The sequence below is a fragment of the Rattus norvegicus genome, chromosome 2 (assembly GCF_021556685.1).
Source record: "Rattus norvegicus strain SHRSP/BbbUtx chromosome 2, alternate assembly SHRSP_T2T, whole genome shotgun sequence".
Taxonomy (NCBI): Eukaryota; Metazoa; Chordata; class Mammalia; order Rodentia; family Muridae; genus Rattus; species Rattus norvegicus.
Window position 1 is genome coordinate 243,179,073 of NC_141535.1, and position 7,921 is coordinate 243,186,993.

The 7,921-nt window shown below is 41.6% G+C and overlaps 1 non-coding gene across 1 annotated transcript; it reads right to left on the reverse strand.

Annotated features, from left to right (window-relative positions):
- Nucleotides 1–310: 310 nt before the first annotated feature.
- LOC120101214 (U7 small nuclear RNA) lies at nucleotides 311–372 on the reverse strand. The gene has a single exon (XR_015679233.1). It is a non-coding gene; the product is annotated as a U7 small nuclear RNA (small nuclear RNA).
- Between the last annotated feature and the right edge of the window lie 7,549 nt (nucleotides 373–7,921).

Here is a 7,921-nt window from a genome sequence, read left to right on the forward strand (position 1 = left end):
CTCCAGCACCAACACCACCAGGGCCAGCTCTCCTGAGTGCTGAGCACTAGTGAGGGGAAAGGCCAGGTCAGCACAGCACTCATGGCCTTTGGTGGTAACCTGGGCCTCAGAAATCAACACAGACCCTATCTGCAATAGGAACACAGACCCAGACATGGCCCAGATATGGCCCTGTGCTGCCAAGGAGCTGCCTCAGTTTGGCTGGGGGTTCTGAAGAAGAGGTGTTTGGGAACAAAGTCAGTGATGGGTACAAGTTGACAGCTCTGTGATCTGCTCAAGATAGCTTTCCAGACAGCTCTCTAGGTAGCTCATGAGTTTTCCAATCAAACTCAGAAAACCTGCTAGAAAAATTCTAAAAGAGCTATAATAGCTCTCTAGATAGCCTAGCTGTTGCAGACCAAAGCCCAGTCTTTTATTTACATATCAAATTGGTCATTTATCCCAATAAATGAATATCTAATATTCTTCTTGAATATCTAATGAATCAGCATTTTATGACCTTAGCCTCTTGATTTTCAGAAGAAAAAAAAAAACAGCAAAAACTTTTTTTTTAACATAGTAAGTCCTCGAGATCTGCCTGCCTTTGTAAACACAAACAATAATTGTAGCTGGGTACGATCTTGTCCTAAAATTACCACTCCCTTACTTCCTGGTGCTCCTTTGTTTCTTGAACTAAAACCCTTGGTTTTAACTATTCTTTTCCCTTTATGGACTCATTAGTGCAACTGTCTCTGTTCTTTCAGATCCATAAAGCCCCCATAAAATTATTCATATTGCATCTTTATATTTTGCATAGTTGAGAAATATATTCTTGAACTCATGTTTTCTGAGTTATTTCCCACAGCCTTAAAGGCTGACCTGAAGGTCACAGAAATACCATTTTGCTGAGGAACATTAGACACATTCTCAGACTAATGCTGTTTCTAATTATCATGGAGTCATTAACCTTGGTAGGGAGAGCATTCCCTGATAACCTGAACACGAACAATATGTACACTATTATGCAAACAAGCCTTACGCCTACAGCAACCATCACACTCAAGGAGACCCACACCCTACTGGCCCTGATCCATGGGTGAGAACTGTGTCACACCACTCATTCCCAAGACCTGGTACCTTAAGGCAGCATAAGCCCAGATGTGACCATGGCCTCAGGTTGCAGTGCAAGCCACTGAGATCAGTACATCCCCCAGTACCAACATGGTCTTCAGGTTCAAATGTTTATCTGTTCTTGGAAACCTGTCAGGCACTCTCAAGATGTTTTCGTAGCAGTTCTGCTCTGTCTGCCCACAGCTGCCATCATTGTGACTCTACCCTAATGGTCCTTTTATGAGGACACCAACCACAGTGCATTAAGATCCACTCTTACTCAGCATGATACAGCTCATCCTCACTGTAACTGTAAAGACCCAGTTGCCAAATAAAGCCACCTTCACAATATCAACATCGAGAGCTCCAGGATGTTCCAAGGACATGTCATTCATCCTACACACCGCAATACTGTCAATGTGACTGGCATGTGATATCCACAGCATGGAAAATGCAAGTAGACAGGAAGGGCTTTTTAATGACCTGTGCGCAGGACCACCTTATATCATGCCACTGGTATGGACACCTTTGTCTGTCTGCCTCACTGGACACTAACCTCTCAGAGTAAAAGCCACAGAGATCAAAGTAAGGGAGATGAAGAAATTTTGGAATACTCAAAGCATTTTTTTTTCTTCTTCACAGAAAGCAAGTGAGGCAAGCACTCCAATCCAGTCACTTTGTCCTCAACAGATAGAAGTTTGTACACTTGTTTGTCCCCTAAGGCACCCATGGGACTGTGACCCAGGCCATTTAATTCCACCGTGACAATCACAATTCTAATAATAATCATCACCCTCTGGATGCTTACCTAGTGATTGACATTTATTGTCTTGCTTTATAAACATTATTTAGCCTGTCTTTCTGTAGTTTGAGACTCCAAGGATCTACTGTGACTAAAGGCTTGGCCCTAGGATGGTGCCAGTAAGAAGAGGACAGACCTCTGGGAGATAAGAAACTGTCCCTGCAGCTCACTGGTTCCCACAGAGGCCTGTGAGGGAAGGAACAGGCATAGTCCCACCCATGGAAGGAGCAGGTGCAACCCCACCCATGGAAGGAGCAGGTGCAACCCCACCCATGGAAGGAGCAGGTGTAACCCCACCCATCATCTTTTTCTCTCCACCCCGCCCAAGGAATGACTGCTTACAACTACATACACCCATCATGGACTCCTGCCATCTGCCACCCTTAACAGAAAATGGCCCACCTGAGCTTGCACTTTGAATGTCCAATGCTGCAAGTCAAGCAAGCATCACAGTCTGCTTAAGTAACCTGAGCCAGGTTTTTCCTTACACTGGCACAGGCCTGAATACAAGTCCTCAAACTTAGCATTAACCCTTAAAATACCACCAGTGCTCTTTCTACATGAAACATGAAGAATTTTTTTCCTTCTGTGTTTTTGAAGCACTGAGAGTCAAATCCAGGCCCCTGGGTGCACTCTGTTGTGGTCCCACTCGCATGACTCTGCTTATGAGTCACAGTCCGCTCCTGTGCACCCTGATGCTGAGTCACGGTCCCACTCACATGCGCCCTGCTGCTAAGTCACGGGCCCACTCACATGCGCCCTGCTACTGAATCATGGCCCCACTCGCGTGTGCTCTGCTGTGCAATCAGTCCAACTCGCATGCAGTCTGCTGCTGAGGCACGGCCCCACTCGCGTGTGCTCTGCTATGCAATCACAGCGCCACTCGCATGCGTTCTGACGATGAGTCACTGGCCCTGCCCTTGTTTACTTTTGTGTATCACTCCCATACACAGTGATGTGCCTTTTGTTGTTGTGCCCCCCCCCTTTATCATCATGAATTATGTTATGACTCATACAGTAAATAACCAAAACATTTATGTCACGTGCCAACTAGTTTCTCCTGAACTGACTTTGGAGGCCGGTGTGAACTAGCCATATCTCCCTCAGTCAACGTGGATTAGAATTTTCAAACTGAAAGGCACCAGAGTAGCTGGGGGATTGTTGTTGATGTTGTTGTTGTCCAAGAAACTAGCATAATTGAAATAAGTAAATCAAATTCTAAAGTTACAATGACTGAAACTATAGTCATAAATTAAAATTGCCTCCAGATGGAGTTAGATTGCCTCAGGCTGAAGAACTCGAACTTGCTACCTTGAACTGTTTTCCCAAACTTGTCTTCGTCATACCCGGCTGGCAAAACTCTGCTTCAATTGGTCATCTTTTCAAATGAGTGTGGATGCAGAATTGGGAATAAAAGACTCAAGTTTGCTCTGTGACCCAGATATCTAGGCAGCTTGGACTGGTTCGAGGGACAGATTTTTTTTTTAGTAATTTACTTAGAGGCCCATGTCAAGCGAGACCAGGCACATCTGCTATAAGTCCATCCCATATTTTTACTAGATGAGCCTAGAAAGGCTTAATGGATGCCTTTTAATATGTTGCTTTTTTTTTTAGATTTGTTTCCCCAATTTTATTGGAGTTTTCCATTACAAAGAGAAACATCTTATGTCCTATTTTATTTTAAAATATAAGCAAATAACAGTTTTGAATAGTGTAAATAGACCTGTTTTAAGTGTTTTTCTTACAAAACCACATTACCTATCAAAGATCAAAGCCCTGAGAACTTTTGTAATCTTGTTATAATTAATTCAGTATGTCTTTGGGGAGGGGGAAATGGGATGAGGAAGTGTGGGAGGGCAGACCAGGAGGGGAGCAGTGACTGGACTGTAAAAAAATTAAAGTAATTAATTAATTAATTAATTAATTGTGATGTATACTTTTTAATCATGCTCCAGCCAGGAAAGTGGGTAGGCTAACTGCAGATCTTCACCTCTCCCTCTGTTTCTCCAAAAATTACCCAGCCTCACCCCCAGCTTTGTAGCCTACAGCTTGCTACAGCCTTTCCTCCTCTCCACCTATCTCCAGAGAGAGGTAAGACAGAGAGATCTCCTCTCTTCCCACTCATCCCATCATCCCAGCCCCCAACTCCAGCAGGCATCCCCTGGGAAACCACCAGCCAAGCCTGCCAGAGAGGCAAGTAGGTCAGTAAAGCAGGTAGGTAAGCTTCAGATTTTCACTCTTCCTCCTCCCCTCCAAACCCAATCCCCCAGCCTCATCTCTAGGTCTTGTAACAGACTAACCATTGTAGCCTCTTTTCGCTCTCTGTTTCCATTCCTAAGAGACTAAGTAGATCCTGGTGGGACACCCTGATTTCCTTTAGACCCACCTAGGTCCTCTCCTAACCCATACCCATTCCTAAGTATCGGCCCCCAATATCTAGAGACACAGTTTACCTGGAAACCCCAGGTGGATCCACCAATCAGAACCCCAAAAGAGTTCCCTGCTGGGCAAAAAAACAGCTATAACCCCCTTCTCAGAACCAGAGAGGGCAACAAAAAAAGAAAAAGAAAAAAATCACCCATTCAACAAAACAAGACAAGATATCAGCAACTAAAAACACAATTTTTCTAAACTCAATACCTTGATGCCAGCATAAAAACACAACCAATAAGAGCTGGGGCAACATGTCTCCCCTAGAGCCCAGTTAGCCTACCACAGTAGGCCATATGAAATGAAATATAGCTGAAGTACAAGATTAAAAAAATGGATTTTACAGATATGTTAGAAGTCCTTAAATATGAACTAATAAATCCTTTCAAAAAAATCTATGAAAACATAAATAGTGGAACTAAATGAATAAAACAGTTCAAGACCTGATATCATAGGTAGAATCAATAAAGAAAACACAAACTGAGGGAAATCTGGAAGTTAAAAATTTAGGAACTCAAACAGGAATGTTAGAGGTAAACCTCACCAATAGTATACAAGAAATGGAAGAGATAATTTAGGGCACTGAAGACAAAATAGAGAAATAGATACCGTGTTCAAAGAAAATGTTAAATAAAAATAATTCTGACACAAAACATATAAAAAGTTTTGAACACTAAGAAAAGACCAAATCTAAGGATAATAGGAATAGAGGAAGGAGAAGAAACCCAGCTCAAAGGCACAGAAAATATTTTCAACAAAATCATAGAAGAAAATTCCCTAACCTAAAGTTGAAGAAGATGTCTATCAAATACAAGAAATTTGCAGAACACCAAATAGAAAAAAAAAACAGAAAATAAACTCCTGCCCACACATAATAATCAAACCACTAAATGTACAGAAAAAAAGAAAGAACATTTTTTAAATGGTGCAAGGGGAAAAGACCAAGCAACATATAAAGGAAATTCTATCAAAATAACCTCTAACTTCTCAGTGGAGATTCCAAAAGCCAGAAATGCCTAGATAGACACTCTGTAGACTCTAGGAGACCACAGATGCCAGCATAGATTACTATATCCAGCAAAACTTTCAACCGTAATCAACGTAGAATGATATCATTTGCATGATAAAAGCAAATTTCAACAATTTCTATCTATAAATCCTGCCTTATAGAAGGTGGAAGAAGGAAAACAGATGCTAACCACAAGGAGAAAACTCAAAGAATAAATAATGCCAAATCAACAAATCAAAAGAGGGAAGACAACAAACACACACACATACACACACACACACACACACACACACCACCACCACCACCACCACCACCACCACCACCACCACCACAACAACAACAACAACAACAACAACAACAAAATAACAGGACTCGACGAATACTGTTCGTTGATCTTTCTCAACAGCAACGATCTCAATCCCCCCCAGTAAAAAGGCACAGCCTAATATAACGGACGAAAACAGGGCCCATACTTCTGCTCCAGCCAAAAACCATACCTCGACATCAAGAATAGACATCACCTCTATCAAAAAGATGAAAACATATCCCAAGCAAATGGACCTAAAAATAGTATAATTTCTTAATTATGTCTTAATATTTTAATTATAATATTAAGTGTAATATCTTAATTATAATGAAATATCTGACAAAAGAGATATAAAACTAATCAGAAGAGATAGAGAAGGGCACTACATACTCAACAAAAGCAAAGTACACCAACAGGGCATTTTTATTCTTAATATCTAGGCACCAAACACAAGGGCACCCAAATTTATAAAAGAAATACAGCTTATAATCACATATTGACTCCCACACATTGATAGTGGTAGACTTTTTTCTTTTTTTTGTTGGATATTTTCTTTACTTACATTTCAAATGTTATCCCCTTCCCCAATTTCCCTTCTGGAGTCCCCTTATCCCTTCTCCTCTCCCCCTGCTTCTATGAGAGTGTTCCCCCACCAACCCACCCACTCCCTCCCATCTCCCCTCCCTGGATTTTCCCTACATGGGGACATCAGGGGCATTGAGCCTTCTCAGGGCCAAGGGACTCTCCTCTCATTGAAGCCCAATAAGGCCATCCTCTGCTATATATGTGGCTGGAACCATGGGCCCCTCCATGTGTACTCTTTGGTTGGTGGTTTAGTCTCTGGGAGCTCTGGGAGGTCTGGTTGGTTGATATTGTTGTTCTTCATATGGGGTTGAAACCCCCTTCAGCTCCTTCAATCCTTTCTCTAACTTTCCATTAGGGACCCTGTTCTCAGTTCATGGTTGGCTGCAAGCATCCTCCTCTGTATTTGTCAAGCTCTGGCAAAGTCTCTCAGGAGACAGCTTTATCAGGCTCCTGTCATCATGCACATCTTGGAATCCACAATAGTGTCTGGGTTTGTTGACAGTATATGTGATAGATCCCTATGTGAGGCCATCTCTGGATGACCTTTCCCTCAGTCTCTACTTCACACTTTGTCTCTGTATTTCCTCCTGTGAATATTTTGTTTACCCTTCTAAGAAGGACTGAAGCAACCACTCTTTGGTCTTCTAACTTCTTGAGCTTCATGTGGTCTGTGAATTGTATCCTGGGTATTCTGAGCTTTTGGGCTAATATTCACTTAACAGTGAGTGCATACCATGTGTGTTCTTTTGTGTTTGAGTTGCCTCACTCAAAATGATATTTTCTAGTTCCATCCATTTTCCTATGAAATTCATGAAGTCATTGTTTGTTATAGCTAAATAGTACTCCATGTGTAAATGTACCACACTTTCTGTATCCATTCCTCTGTTGAAGAACATCTAGGCTCTTTCCAGCTTCTGACTATTATAAATAAGACTGCTATGAATCATGTGTCCTTGTTATATTGGGGCATATTTAGGGTATATGCCCAGGAGTGGTATAGCTGGGTCCTCAGGTAGTACTATGTCCAATTTTCTAAGGACCCTCCAGATTGATTTCCAGAATGGTTGTACCAGCTTGCAATCCCACCAACAATGGAGGAGTGTTCCTCTTTCTCTACATTCTTTCCAGCATCTACTGTCACCTAAATTTTTGATTTTAGCCATTCTAACTGGTGTGAGGTGGAATCTCAGGGTTGTTTTGATTTGCATTTCCCTGATGACTAAGGATGTTACCTCCACATAAAATCAGATACACTGAAACTAATAGAAGAGAAAGTGGGGAAGAGCTTCAGACACATAGGAACAGGGGAAAATTTCCTGAACAGAACACCAATGATACTCTAAGATCAAGAATTGACAAATGGGACCTCATAAAACTGCAAAGCTTCTGTAAAGCAAAGGACATTGCCAATAGGACAAAACAGCAACCAACTGATTGGGAAAAAAATCTTTACCGATCCTACATTGGATAGAGGTAATATCTAATATATAAAAGGAACTCAAGAAGTTAGACTCCAGAGAATCAAATAACCCTATTAAAAAATGGAGACAGTGCTAAACAAAGAATTCTCAACTGAGGAATATCAAATGGCTGGGAAGCACCTAAAGTGGTAGACTTTAGTACTGCATTCTCACCAGAAAACAGGTCATCCAGACAAAAACTAAATAGAGAAATGCTGAAGCTAACAGACATTATAAAC